This window comes from Macrobrachium nipponense, chromosome 7 (assembly GCF_015104395.2).
Source record: "Macrobrachium nipponense isolate FS-2020 chromosome 7, ASM1510439v2, whole genome shotgun sequence".
Classification (NCBI taxonomy): domain Eukaryota; kingdom Metazoa; phylum Arthropoda; class Malacostraca; order Decapoda; family Palaemonidae; genus Macrobrachium; species Macrobrachium nipponense.
Window position 1 is genome coordinate 11,444,637 of NC_061109.1, and position 15,636 is coordinate 11,460,272.

General features: G+C 46.4%; 1 protein-coding gene and 1 long non-coding RNA gene across 2 annotated transcripts in view; one reads left to right on the forward strand and one right to left on the reverse strand.

The window, feature by feature from the left end:
* Positions 1–15,636, forward strand: part of LOC135217537 (serine/threonine-protein kinase atr-like) — a 796,062-nt gene that overhangs the window by 571,028 nt on the left and 209,398 nt on the right.
* The window catches only part of LOC135217139 (uncharacterized), a 31,290-nt gene continuing 29,859 nt past the window's right edge, over positions 14,206–15,636 (reverse strand). Inside the window, exon 5 of the long non-coding RNA XR_010315059.1 lies at positions 14,206–14,275. This is a non-coding gene — a long non-coding RNA (uncharacterized LOC135217139). The remainder of the gene's footprint in view (positions 14,276–15,636) is intronic.

Here is a 15,636-nt window from a genome sequence, read left to right on the forward strand (position 1 = left end):
TAACAGCGGTTTCGTCTGCACCGTCTTGAACCACCCGCCACTGCCCGATGCTAGCGCCATCTCACATTCTTCATACATTTGGATTTTAATACTGACTTGGAAAGGAATATGGATGGGAAACCAGGGTAGGGTTTCACCGGGCGACACAGGTCTCTTCCCAGAAATAGATTTTTCCTCCATCAAAATCCCTTTTCTGGGTCGACCTGTGTTTTGCCGGGTGAAAATTATACAACAGAGAATGCCTTCCAAGCCACTTATGACTCTCAATTCTAATATAAGGGAGAATGAAATTATTGTCAATAATATATACCAATTTACTTAAAGTAATGATACTAGGATATAAACTTAATAGTTAAGCTTAAAAACTAGACCTTAAACTATGACTTAAAAACTAATTATGAGCACAGTTAGCAAATGATTTAGAGATATATATAAAAACACCACTTAATTACAATGCACAATTAGGACTGGAGGAAAACCCAAGGCTGTTCGACATTCCTTAAGTGAGAAAATCCTAACTAATCCGGGTGACTATCTCTGCACCATCGAGGAGAGAGGCATCGTGGCGAGAGTGCAAGCGGCAGGTAGAAGGGAGAAGGGGTTAAGAATGGGACGGAAAAATGAAATATGAGAGGATAAACTACTCTGGAGAGACTAGACTCCCCGCAGCTATGGTTGAATATTTCAAGGCTTGAATGTTTCTTAAATAGTGGCGTTTAAATACTAGAGAAGATTTCCAACCCGTGTACTTCTTAAGATTGTCAAAATTCATATTTTGAAAATAATTAATTGAGGTGGCTACAGCCTGAATGTCATGAGCATGTGGGAAGGACTCCGGCTTAGCCTGTTTTATTTGCTGTCTAATACCCTGTAAGGAGATAGTGTCACCTTGCTCTCTGATAAATAAGGGACCGGAGGACAGTGAGGAGGATCTAGCTAAAAAGGATTTAAGAGTTACTACAGGACACAGAGATGTATCCTGAGGTAAAGGTATAATCTTCCAAGGGGACCATCTATTTTGAGGGTCCTCATTTTTTGCTAGGAAACTCCTATCCGGGGAGAGCAACACTTCTCTGACGGGAGGAAATCTATGTTTTCAGGATTACGAGAGAGAGCTGCTAATTCTGATATTCTGGCTGACCTGAGGCCATGGCTGTAAGAAACAATATAAGAGCAGGATTCATTATGGACGTCCGAGGCTAGTTTCAAAACATCGTTTAAAAACCATGTAACCTTTTGTGGACGGGCTATTGGCCTAAGCCGTGCACAAGCTTTTGGAATGGACGAAAAATAGGAATCTGCTAGATTTATGTTAAATCAGACCTGAAAAATCTTTTTCAGGGCTGATTTAAGGGGGGCTTCCTCTTTGATTTTTGATGAATATTTTTGAAATTTTCAAAATCTGGTTAAATGGCCATAAGATATGAGCAACACCTCTGTTATCACGTGGCAAAAGCATTTTTTCGAAATATTAAAATTAATGGGGTTTTGGCCCCGCCCCCATCACACTGTGACGTAGGGCTGACGTTTGGCTCCTAACAACTATTGTCATTTTGGCCTTTATCTGCCCAATTTATCAATTATTTTGATTTTTATTTCACCTAATCTCTTACATCTGGCACCAACAATGGCTGATTCCTTGGTGAATGGTGTTCTGAGCGGGTAGCATGCCCAGCAGGGAGCCATGGGAGTCAGTTTCGTGTCCCAAAGTTGCAAAAGGGGAGGTATGGTGCTCTTTACTCCGAGGATTTTTTCGCTATTTACCGTGTTTTTTGCTTGTTTTCTTACATCAAGTAACTCTAAATACAATTTATAGACGTTTGTGTGTATACTAGAGTGAAATTGAGACAATATGCCGAAACTGAATCGTGAAAACTATGGCCCGTTTAGCAAATTTTGCTAAAAAGAGACATAGGGTCGAAGTTGGACTGTTTTTTTTGTTGATGTGGCAGCGTCGCATTGCCACCACATTGGTTGGATGGATGTATCCAGTGCTGTCCACCATCATCACCACCGTCACCACAGCCCCACCACCAACCAACAACAACCGAGGCTCTTTTTTGGCTGCTGAGAACCCCGCCCTCATTGCCTCTATGTCGTCTGCTGCGCAATCATCTGAGGTTTTTTCACCTTCACAGTTACGCTCTCAGTTGATAAAAGTAATAAAGGACAATGAGAAGGGAGTATATGATGACAAATTCTTACTTGCTTGGTTTCAAACCAGGCAACAAAGAGTCAGGTGGTACTTGATGATAGCCTCGCCCCCGAGCAAATAATACCCCCTTTTTTTTTTTTTTTTTTTTTTGTGTGGGGGGGGGGGGGGGGGGGGGTCAGGGGGGGGGGGGGGGGGGGGGGGGGGAGTGGGGGGGACTTGGTGCTGGAAACCAAGCAAAAAAACACTAAGAACTATTAGAAAGAAGGAAAGGCATTCTGAACTAAGCGCTAGTGGAGTATTTAACATTTGTTTGTATCATGGTTTGCTCAAAGATCGTTTTTTTCCACGAGTGCCAAGAAAAAACACTTCTTGACCTTTACGGCCATTTTTCTGTTTTCACTTTTTTGCACTTCAAACGCTAACTTTTTTTTTATTTGTAGGCCAAAATTTTAAAGTTAAATATACCATTGGAAAGAGGAAAGAAAGACGAATATTTTGTTTGGGGCTAGATTTTTTCTTAATTGACGAGGAACTTGTGATAACCAAATTAACAAAATTTTGGGGGGAAAATTCCCCCTCGCCCCATCCAAAAAAAGCAAAAAATGGAAAAACTGTTCACAACATTTTTTTTCTACTATGATATACTTTCTGAGTATAAAGCCGCATTGCAATAGCTCTAAAAATGAAGGAAGAGTTACACTTTTAATTTCTTTTTTTTTTTTCAATAAAAACAAAATAATCATTCGATCACTCTGAAATTTTTTTTGGAACATCACCATATATATATGTATAACATATAATAATTTCATAAAAATCGGAGCATTATTTCTATATAGGCGGACGCCCCCCTTAATCTTTGTAATTGTACTAGCGGCTAGGCCTCTTTCAAACAGAGTTCTAAAGAATGAAATGGCCAGATTTGGGGTCATCTGATGAATATCTGAATTATTTAAAAAAGTCTGCTAATTTCTTAACAGCCGAAATCGTATTGCCTAAGCGTTGAATCCCTTTTGTCAAGATTCTATGTAAGTATGACATTGTCCAGATCAATATTTGCCTCTTATGAGCTGCAAACTTCATTAAATCCACAAAGTTAGGGTTTTGCAGAATTCCTGAGGAAGCTGACACAGTCTGTTTGTTTGAACCTACTTGTTGTCAACTCCGGATCCGTGGAATCCATTTGGGATGGAGTTTCAGCTCTAGAAAGAGCGGCGGAAACCAGCTGCTTTTGGGCCAGTTGGGTGCTACCAGAGCTACTTGTCCTTTGAAGGAGTGTAGTTTGTGTAGTACCTTCATCAGAAGATTCACTGGAGGGAACAGATAAATCTTCTGCAGAGGTTCCAGTCTATCGCTAATGTTTCTGTGGCATAAGCCAGAGGGTGGGTCCAGGTTGGGGGCCACATAGCACGGAAGTTTGTGATTGGAGCTTGTTGCAAACAAATCTACCTGGAGGCCTGGAACCAGACTGGATATCCACCAAAACGAATTCATGTCTAGGGACCATTCTGACTCTGAAGGTTTGGTCCTGGATAAAGCGTCCGCGCTATTACGTTTCTTACTCCTGCCAGATGTGTTGCTGACAGGTACCAGTGTCTTTTTGCTGCCAAGGTAAAGATTGCTACTAGAACATGATTCAGTTTGGGTGATTTGGAACCCCCCCTGTTTATACAGTGGACTACTGCTGTATTGTCCGAAACTATCCTCACATGATTTTTCTTGGGAGGAGACAAGTGTTTTAGGGTTAGCAACACTGTCATCGCTTCCAACACATTTATGTGGAAATTTTTCATCCCGGAGGACCAGGTCCCTGGGTCATCTGGTGTTGGGAGTATCCCCCCAACCACTAAGTGACGCGTCTGTATGAATCGTCACTTGTAGAGGGGGAACTTGCATTGGTATTGCTTTGGCAAGGTTCTTGGGTTTTGTCCAAGGGAGAAGTCTCTTTAGTAGCACAGGGGGAATTGTTGAGACTTTGTCTCTTAAATGAATGTTGGCTCTCTTTCTCAAAACTCGATTGATGTCTTTTAGTTTGGCTTTCAGTAGGACGTCTGTTACTGACGCAAATTGAAGTAAGCCGAGAATTCTTTCTAGAGATCCGCCGAGATATCTTTCTGTTCCTGATAAAATTGGTTTTATAGCCTGACGCTATCTCCTTGACCTTTTTTGGGAGGAAGAGACAGCTTGTGACACTCCAAGGTCCCAATGAATCCCCAGCCATTCGAACTGGGTTGCTGGTTCCAGCCAGGATTTCTTTAGGTTCAACTGAAAACCTAGACTTTCCAGGAACTGAATTACTTTGGATGTCGCTCTGTGACATTCCTCGACTGTGTTCACCCAAATGATCCAGTCGTCTAGATAGGTTGCCAGCATTATTCCTTGGTTCCTGAGTTCTTGTACTACTGTCTCTCCGAGTTTCGTGAAAACTCTGGGTGCAATGTGGAGGCCGAACGGCATCACCTTGAATGCATAAGATCTGGTGCCTAGGCGGAAGCCTAGGTATGGCGAGAAGTTTCTTGCTATTGGAACATGATAATATGCGTCTGTAAGATCTATAGAGGTGGTGACGGCCCACGGGGAAGTAAGGTCCGTACCTGAGAGACAGTCAGCATACGGAACTTGTCGCAAAGAACATAAGAATTGAGTTTGGACAAGTCCAGAATTACTCTCATTTTGGTAGAATTCTTCTTTGGAACAGTAAACAGACCGTTCCCTTGAATTTTAGGCTTTTTACCCTCCTATCTTTTACCAAAGATAGGAGACCTTTGGTGTACTCCTCCAGATCCGGTGAGGGTGTCTGGAAGAAGTTCACCGGCGGAGGTTGGAGACCCCTTTATCCACCTCCAACCCAGCCCCTTGGAAACAATACTGTGAGCCCAAGGGCTCAAGGTCCATCGATCTCTGAACCAGTATAGTCCTACCTCCTACCTGATTCATCTCACTGGTTTTGTGCTGGTTTGAAACCTCTGCCTCCCCTTGCACCTCTGGCTCTAGGTCTGCCAAGTTGACGTGACTGACCTCTAGCTCTGCCACTGCCGGATTGTCTGGCATAGCCCCGAAATGATCGGTGGCTTCATAGACCGGGTTGAAGGCTGGAGAAGACATCCAAGTTGCCGTAGCAGTTGGTTGCGAGCCTTGTGGGGCTGGTACTATCATAAATTGTTGTGGCGGAGGTGCCTTAGACGTCGAGGGTTTCAACGCCTGGGGCAGATAGATAGGCTGATACTGTTGTTGGGCCTGGGAAGCTTTGTACGGGGCGTAGTACCTTTGCTTCTTTTTCGGTTTCTGATGCTTGCTCGTTGGATCGAACTTTTGTTTTGATGGAAGTCCCCAACGAAATCGGAGGCTCTGATTGGTTCTAGAGGCCTCCTGCAAAACCTTGTCTACCTCCTCCGGGGGAAAAAGATTCTTACCCCAGAAAGAGGACTTGATCAATCTATTAGGCTCGTGCCTAATAGATGCCTCAGCCAGCACATATTTTCTGCAGGTTCCTCCTGGCTGCAGTGAATTCAAATAAAACTAACTGAAAAGTCTGCAGAAGACTCTTCATTAGGACCTGGAAGATCTGTTCATCTCTATACATGGAGGCTACCAACTCCAGTGATGTTACTGTGTTGATGTACCTCGCCAGCCTAGATCTTGCCTCAAACTCTGCTTTCAGTAAGTTCTCAGGCAGTCTGGGAAGTCTGTCTGAGAACAGAGTGGAGGCGCAGTTAGGGTCCAATTTCCCACCGTAAAAGTCGACGGAGCGTCATGCCAGAATTCCCTGGTGGCTGGCATGAGGAGGGAGGTAGCTTCCGTCTCCTTAAGAGCTGGCATAGGGAGATCTTCATCGCCTGGAGCGTTAGCTCCGCGATCTTGTCCGTGAATGGGGATGGGACTCTTGGGGTGTCGTAAAATGGTATACGACCCCTTGTGAGGCGTTAACCTGGTGTTAACGCATCCCCAGTCTGCCAGCGTGCGAGCCCAGACAGCTTGGGCTTGTTCCTTCGGAAATATGACTGTCTCCTTAAGAACTTTGTCAACTCTGACCAGGGCGTTCTCGGTGAGACGGACAAAACCATTGAAGGGGAACTGCAGGTCTTTGGGGTGAAACTCGAGGTCCGAAAGGGGTCGAGTACCCAGCCCTTCAATAGTCAAGGTGCCATCCAGGTGGTTTTCACTTATCAGCACCCCACCGAGAATGGAACCCCCCCACACCCCAATAACCGGGGACTGCCTGTATTTATGGGTTTCAAATAAAAAAATTCACCCAGTAATTTTAGAAAATAAATAAAGTATAGATACTTCAAAACAAAATGAAGCAAAGTAATTAATCATTGAAATTAAATCTTAGAGCCCAAAAATATATATAAAAGAAGTCATGTATGAACGATCACCACCATTCTCATCTAAAGTGCAGTATATGGCAACAGGACCACTGAAAAGACAAGTATATACAAATGAGGGAGGCACTAGTACATAGTGCATTAAATCTTTATGGAGTTACCTCAATCTATGAAGGGTAAAATAAAATAAAGCACTGAAATGATACCTAAGCAACAACATATTTTGTAATAGCCAAGTGATAAAACAAAATATTTAAAATGACAATTTGTCGAAAATTGCATTTTTCCTAACTATACAAACCTGAGGTCCTTTAACAATAGGAAGGTAACTAGCGGCAGCTGGGACGGTCGTAAGCTTCGAACAAGGGGAGAACGGTAGTTTAACTGCTTGTCCGATCGTGCGCGCGGTGAAGAATCACTTTTGCTTTAGGCCCCATGCAAAAAGTTGCAGAGTGAGGGGTGGCATGAGGTGGGACTATATGTAAAGGACCTCAGGTTTGTATAGTTAGGAAAATGCAATTTTTCCGACAAATTGTCATTTGTTCCGATACGTAATACAAACCCTCGGTCTTTAACAATAAGAAGACTCACTTCTTGTGGAGGAATCTGAGTCTTTTTGGTGAACAGACTGGTGTTCGTCCAACCCTGGAGTGCCTCCCTGGTCGTAAGAGCAAGGGAGGGATCCAAACCTCTGTCCGATTGATCGGGGTGTGCACCGCAGGATCAATGGTCAGACCTCTGGGCCAAGTACTAAGAGAGAGGCAAGCGTATCTCTTCGTACCAGCAAGCAAGAACTTGTTCCTGTTTGCAAGAGACAATCATAATAAAAATGATGGGTTTGTCTCAAATTGGCATCCACTTAATCCCCCTTGTTGGAGGAAGTGGTGGATATTTACTCCTATCCCTACTGAAAGGGATAGGATGGTGCTCTATTGAGTAGCTCACCTGCATCTCGTCCTTACCCAGCAGGGTGACAACCGTGTCCCTCTACCCAGAGGTAGAGGGAAGAAAAAGATGGGAAGAAGAGGAGCCAGTCACACTCTCATTCCTCATCCATTCTTACGGTCACACCAGGACTCGATGCTGTTCAGCCTGCGAGGGTCTGGGTTAACTACACAACGTTTTGTGAGCAACCACCACGGTTTCCCAAGGAAAAAGATCCAAGGAACTGTGGGCAATATCCCAAAGGTAGAAGGAGGTGCATGCGGTCCGGTTGGACCAGGCGCCTGCCTTCATTACCTGCGCCACGGACAAGTTCTTGCGGAACGCGAGAGAATGATGAAGAAGGCGTCCACACTCATCCTGGGTGTCGAGTTTCTTTAGACAGCTCCGTCGCGCCTTCACAGGACAAAGCAGCATAGCCTTCGTATCGGAGGCGGTGAAGTCCATTAGGGAGGGTATTGTGAAGGACTCGAACCAATCGTCAGTTACCGAAGGGTTCTGAGTCTTCGCTACGAAGATCGGTACGAAATCGAGCGTCACAAATCCCCATCCCTTTGTGCTTGACTTCTCAAGAGAAGTCATGCAGTTACCTAAGACGAAAAGATGGGATAGTCGTATGACCTATCCCTCTTCTCGACTTTGGTTATGTACAGTACTCATACTGACAAGCTATTAAGACGAAGTAATGATTGCTCTGGAACAACCGAACTAAGTCCACAGAATAGTTCGTAACTGACTCGGGCGCTCTGACAGCTGCCGACTGACTGGTTCGGTATCAGTATGAGGCAAGTTGTGTCCAAGCATCCGGGTAAGTCCACGTGACCTTCGCCCTTTAAAAGAGTTATGCTGAGAGACCAAACAAATAAAACAATATTTGTTAGTCACCGACTGCCGGACGGCGCGGCGATGATTCTCTTAATGCATAAGCTCAAAAGGCGAAAGTCAATTGCCTTCAAAAGACCGAGGACCCTGATGGCAAGAAAATCTCATAGACGTTGAATCTCAGCTTAAGGAGAAACAACACTATGTGACGTTGAAGACGAAGGTAGGCAATGAATGCAACCTACGTCTTCCAGCTGAATCGAGAGAAGGAATCTCAAGATTCTAAACCTGTGCTTACAAATGACTGAAAACGCTAACCGCCATTTCATTGCTGTCCGGTGTGCAGTGAAAGCGGGCGTTCTTCAGTAATGAAACACAGGGGAGAGCCGCCTGAAGAACTACTGCTCATGGGCTGAACGTTTGGAAGTAGAGCTGGCAGGTGTGGGAGTAGGCGATGTCTTTCAATACATCTGCTAATCCGGGGTGAACAATGAACAATTGCACACCTCCGAATACAAGATATTTTGAGGACAAACTCAGATTCCGCAAAAAACCATTCGCATTATCGAGATACGATGAAGCAAGAGACTATTACAGAATTCTGTTACCGTGCGGTAAACAGAAAGATGAGAGTCGAATAGATATCTCTGTTTAAAAATTCTCGCAATACCGAAGACGATGAATACTAGCGTCACAGCAGTAGATGGTCATTCATGTATGCGAGAATCCCCGTTAATCAGAGACTTAAGTCCGTGATTGTTGGGCAGAGATACGGTTGGTATTCAATCAAAGCAGGTGAGAAAGACATAACCAACCGTCCATCTCAAAGCGGCAGCTGGTACTGAAATGCTGAAAATGCCTCGGGCTGCGCAATTCAATACGCAGTAGCTGTCGCTGACGCTCGTCATCCTGAGTTGCCAAGTAATCCTTTCCACGAAGGAATGCGTTCGGCTAGAAACCACCGAGCATAAAAAGATATGCTCGAGCAATTATATTTATGCGAAACGAATTTCGGTAAATATAAAAGCTTAAATGGTGTTGTGTGACAACACCAATAAGTATATAAAATTGAAACTGGAAACTCCTGGGAGGTTGCAGGCAACCCGAGTTGCAGTTTCAATTAGAATACTTTTCTTCTAAGTCGCAATCCGTAGAATAACCAGGATATGCGCCTATCCCTCGGACCATTCAACTGCTTAGCAGAATCATGTCGCGAGGTTAATATACGTAGTATATTTGTAGGATTCTGAACAATGATCTCCATCCTAAATTCTTTCCTTCAAGAAAACAAAATAAGGATTGGAGATCGACCACATTCGGTCTCTATCAAAGAGAGTGAAGAAAGTCTTCCTCGAAGGAAAGCTTCAATGGTGAACAGAATACTAAGACGATAGTTCAAGCCAAACTGGATATTCCCGTCCGTTCTTCTCTATTCCAGGTTGGTCGCCTATTGTGAGATAGTCTTCTTTCAGCAGCAGTCTTCTTCCTAATGCTAGAAATTCCAGGAATTCGAAGCAATAGGCGAGGTTCCCGATTACGTGTAACATATCGGGGATTCTCGTCTCGCTCACTTTGGACCGTGGTCTCGACCTAAGTGTTTGGAGGAATCGTAATAAACTCTAACAACTCTGAATGCCGCTAGAAATTTCCGTCTAGAATTCTAAGCAGTCTGCGAAACCCCCACCGAGGAATTCGTCAAACGATATCAGGCTGGTGGTCCTCTCGATTCCGTAGAAATCGAGAATGGGGCAGGATCCCTCCTCAACGACCGGGGCTTACGTCAGGTAGGACCGAAAGTCCCCCCGGTAGCGCAGTCCCCAACGTGGAATCCTACAGAGAAATCTCTGTAGGATCCCTCCCCTTTCCCTCGTAGCGTAAGGAGAGAGGGAATGGGGAGGAATTGGATACTCGCTCGCCTTCCCAGTGGAACTAGCAGTTGGAGAAGAGTAGGAGCAGCCATCGCCTTGCGGCGATGGCCTCTCAGAGTCTGGGAAAAACGTATCGTCAGGAGAAAACATTTTCCCGAGGAGGGTTACGAACTCTCACTGTAGGTAAGGGTCTGCCGCCACTGTGAACGTCGTCTGGGTGGGGCTGATCGACACCTGACAGGAGAGAGAGCCGATACCGTCCTCCGACTCATTCCAGTCCTCGCGAGGTCGAAACCTCTCAGGAGACGAAGGAGTATTTAAATACGGTGTCCGAAGGGGACGCGTAGTAGAAACGCCGCTGTCGCAGTAGAGTAGAGGAGGGGAAGTAGCTTGATCGATTCCTCCCGGCCAGAACTGAGAGAGCTTATTGTCCGGAGACGAGAGACTCTGGTTCAAGACAGAATCGGCAAGCTCCGATCGCGGCAAACCCACCGTCGGTTTGGGTTCCCTCTCGGGCCCCAAAAACGACTCGAGCAGAGACATGGGCTCTGCTGGTGGGGGAGCGGCGATCCTTCCCCCAGGTCGTGTGCTGACGAATACAGTGCAATAAACCTGGGCAAGAAAGTTACTCTGAATCTCGGAAGTTACAGCGTCTTGAGGAGTAGGACCGTCCAGTCCCTCCAACAAGAGCAGCTCCCAAGACCCTCCTCCTTCAGAAGAAGGACCAGCAACAGATCCCTGACGGTTGCCTCCAATCACTTGCGCGTACGTCCCTGGTTGGTTCTAAGACAATACCTGGCACGTGCGGCGTCGTGACGGGATCGTGAGCAGCGCAATCTCACGATCACTCCTATGTACCTCGCTCTTCCTGGCGTATGCCAAGGAAGTTGAAGGTATCGAAGGTATCGGAGAGACAGAACTGACGCTCCCCCCCCGCTCGCTGGCAGGACCAGCGTACTGTGGGGGGCTGCAGCGATCACCACCCGCGGTGGGGATCGATCTGCAGGCCTGGCCGTGCCGCTCACCTATGGCGAGCGGCTCGGACTGAGCACGTCGACCCCGGTCCCGTGCGTCAGACGAGCTGCTGCTGGTCACCGTATCCGCCCGGTCCTCCCTGTGGGAGCGGCGGTCAGGTGACCTGCAGAGCTCGCTTTCGCGGTGAGACCGTGAGCGTCCTCGTGGCACGTCAAAACCGCTGGTACCAGCCGAGGCTGGTACCGTCGGTCGAGGGGACCTGGGGGACCTCTTCCCAGCCTCAACCTGTGGCCGGTCAGAGACCGTCACGTCCACCCGAGTACCGGCTGGTCGCTACGAGAGCGGCCGCTGGCCTGGCGAGAGTCACCTGAGCGGCTCTCGACAGGTCTTCTGTCGTGCCTCGGTCATGACGCTGAGCGAACTCAGGCGTCTTAACTTTGGCTGCACGGTCACCCGAAGGAGACCAGTACCACTCGGAAACTTTTCGCGGACGAGAAAAACCGAGCCAGTACCTGGCTTAGCAGCAGAGCTGCCAAGACCAGGCGAGGGTGTACCAGCGGTAGCCAGCAACACCCTTTGGTTTGTCCCCGTCTTCTTCTTCTTCTCAGAAGGGGAGACGGGCCCCGTTCCCGAAGGAAAACCAGGAAAGGGACCAGCAGAAGAACCCCCCGGTCACACCGGAGTGTGACGAGCCCTTTCGAAGTTCCCGAAGGAGTCTTCCTTAGGGGGAAAACCCCGGTTACCAGCTGGTCTGCTGCGGAGCGGCCGCTGGCCTGGCGAGAGTCACCTGAGGGTTCTCGCCAGCCTTCTGCTCCGTCCGCCGGGGTCTTGGCGCCGAGCGAACTCTGGCGCCGAAACTGGTTTGGCTGCACGGGTCTCCGAGGGAGAGCGTACACTCGGGATCTCCCGCGAACGAGACCCGAGCCGGAACCTGGCGTAGCGGCATCGCCGCTAGCACCAGGCGAGGAAGTACCAGAGCTAACCGATACTCCTCTGGTCCCCGTCTATCTCCTTCCTTACGGAAGGGGAGACGGGCCCCGCTCCGAAGGAGCAGGAGGACCAGCAGAAGGACCCCCCGTCCCACCGAGGTGGGACGGGCCCTTAGAAGTTCCCGAAGGAGACTTCTTAGGGGGGGGGAGGCAGCCTCTTCTTCTTCGGCTTATGGGCCTTAGAAGTCGAAGGGGAAGAGGCAGCAGCAGACGAAGATGACACCTTCCTCTTCTTCGTCAAGCTCACTCAAGGACAGTCGTCAGGGTCCTCCATCCAGGCCGGAGTCGGGCCTATTGCCGAAGCAACACAGACCCGACTGCACCTGTCGGAAGGACCTGGGACTGGGGGAAGGACACACCATGGGCAGGACCAGCATGGACAGGCGCAGGAACCAGGAGCGACAGGAACAGCAACCAGCGCAGGAGCGCAGACAGAAACAGCGGCAGGCTGGTAAACACAGAAGGGACAGCCAAGCCAGTAGCGGGAACCACATCAGCGACAGGTACGGCAGGCCCAGCCATCGCCTCGTAGAATCATCGGCAGCCAGCGGGAACCTGGTACTGCGGCCGGTCCAGGGCGAGCTGCTGGAACAGCGGAAGTCTGGGGCAGGCAACACGAAGAAAAACACAGGCGGCGGCGGCATACCCCTCCTCGGTACGGCGGGCGACCGGCCCTAGAAGCAGCAGACGGCGTCACCGACACAGCATGGGGAGTGTAGACCAGCGGGGGAAGCAGCATAAGCGGCTGTGAAGATTGTAGTGGAGATCGCTCCAAGGTCACCGCCCCAGACCTCGCTAGACGCTGCAGCAAATCGTGGATGCTAGGCACGCCCTGCAGCCGCAGTGGCCCATACTGTCCAAGGTCGTCTCCCACGGATGTAGCACCTGCGGTAGCACAGACAGATTAGTAAGAGGGTTCCCTCACGCACGAGGGGGAGACATGCCCCACCCCGAACGCAAGGAAGACCCCACCCCACAAAATACGAGGAAGCTGAGCGGGGGGGGCGGAGGAAAAGAAGACGAAGAATCGGATACCAAGGGAGTCGCGGAGAGAGCTTTCCGACGACTTCCTGGCAGACCTTCGCTTCCCTACCCCGCACAGCAGTGAAAAGTAATATGAAAATGAAACAGAATACCGCACTTGCGATTCACTTCATAGAACTTAAAGGGGGGAAAGATCAATTCGGGCGTAAGAGCGGAAAACTTGATCCATAATAATATGATGCTATCATAAATATATATGAAAATGAACAATACTGCACTTGCAATTTTCACTTTACAGCAATAAATCGTAAGGATTAATTCCCGGGTAAGAGCGGAAAGGTTGATCCAAAATTAAATTTGATGAAACAATTAATAAATGAAAATGAAAAGAAAACTGCATTGCGAATCCACTTTCATTTGCATTCTATTCATACAAATAAGAGGCTCGTGCCGAGCGCAATCAAGCTCTCGGCAACAAACGCACAGGGCAAAAATATAATGAAAAAGGAGTACTTACATCTTTCAATTACGCACTTTCGCCAAAATACATAACTCGCTGAGTGCGCCCGCCCTCGGCACCGGAGACATAATTCAATTCAATTTCATGAAAACAAAAGAGCGGAAATCGCCGCCTCTACGGCGATAGCTCCATGTTGATTCATAATTAAGTAATGAAAATGAAAACAGTGTACTTACAGTTTCATTTTCAAGATCAAACAAACCATTAGTAGAAAACACAATATAAACAAAGCATACGACGATGAAAACGGGCAGAGAGCGATGACGAACACGTCCTTCACACCCGCGGCCGAAAGCAAAAGTGATTCTTCACCTCTAGGGCGCGCGGGGGGCGCGCACGATCGGACAAGCAGTTAACTACCGTTTCTCCCCTTGTTCGAGCTTATTACGACCGTTCCCAGCTGCCGCTAGTTACCTTCCTATTGTTAAAGGACCGAGGGGTTTGTATTACGTATCGGAACAAAGGTACAATTCACAAATCTTACTCACATCAAAATCCATATAGCTAGAAAAAAACAAAGGAATCAAAACCAAATTGAAAAGTTACCTGTGGAAAGGAGACCAGAAGTAATATTGAGCACGGAATGTGGCTGATCAAGATTCAGGTAACAGTCCAATAAACCCACCCTTGTAGATTTCTCAGAACTTGGCTGACACACATACGTTCATAACAACCCAATGCATCTTGTAAACGACCTGCATAATTGACAATTCATCAATGTGATATTCATTTTTATATATCTTTATTTTTTAAGCTTAATCTTTATTTTTTAAGCTTAAACTTTACATGATTTAATAAATGGTAACTTCTGGTTAAATGCCAAGCTGCATCCTAGAACTCCAAAAGAAAAAGCAGCCCACAGACAAAAAAGAATAAAATGAAAAGAAACTCGTTAGCTTGCAAAAAAAAAACAAAAAAAAAAGGCATTTACAAGAAATTCAAAACTGAATAATTATATTATATATCACATGAACCAAGATAGTATATGGTACATAACATCCTACTGCCAGTGTAGCAATTATATGAAATTCTGTCTCACTCTATATTCCTTCACAATGAAATAGGATTAGTATTTCATTCCAAGTATTGTAAGATATTAAATTGTTAATGAATACAGTGTCTACTAATTTTATACTGATAAAGTAGCTACTATTTTCCAATGAATTTTGGTACATAAAATGTTAGGGTAGAACAGACTCTTTAGCCTTGGCAGGCAACTCTTTTAGGAGAAGGTCACTCCGAAATCAAACCAATGGGTAGAAGGGACTCTTTAGCGTTGATAGACAACCCTTCTATGAGAAGGTTACTCTAAATTCAAACTTTGTTCTCCAAGCTTGGACAGTACAATAGCCACTGTACAGTGACCTTCCATGATCTTGGGTTTGAGTTCTGTTGCCTGAGGTTTCAATCAAGGATTTATCCTTGAGGGAGCAAGAAAAATTGCTTGGTGGATTATCAGGAAAGTGCCTTCATCTTTACCTAACTTATTTCCTACTGAGCATTTTATTTCTAAATCTATCCTGACTGTCTTCCCCCCATTGTTATGGCAAACCTGGCATATTACATTTGCCTTACAAGGTGTGCCGGCCCCACCTAGTTGACCAGTTACTTCTGACACTTTTTTCAATGACATATGGACATGTTTATTAACACTTTATATAAATTTTTAAAAAATATAATTAAATAGTATTGCTGTTGATAGCATTGTTGTTTATTGTTCTGCTGATTTTTACAATGTTACTGTTGTTATGAATCTATTAGTTTTGATTTTGATATGTTATTCTTAATTCTTTCAGGAGACAATGAGCTGAACCCTGGACCTCATACTCATTGCAGTAAGAAAAATTGCAGAATACTTTACTCAAATAAATTTGGGGGCTTATGGTCAACTTTCCTTGATCTACAGAGTTGTGCCCATAACTATGATTTGATGTTATCTGAGACTCTTGTAAGTAGTAACAAGTCGAAGTTGAGTTTTTAATCCCGGGGTTTGATGGCCCTGACTTTATTTATCATAACATCCCACATGCACAAGGTATGGATGTATACACTACGT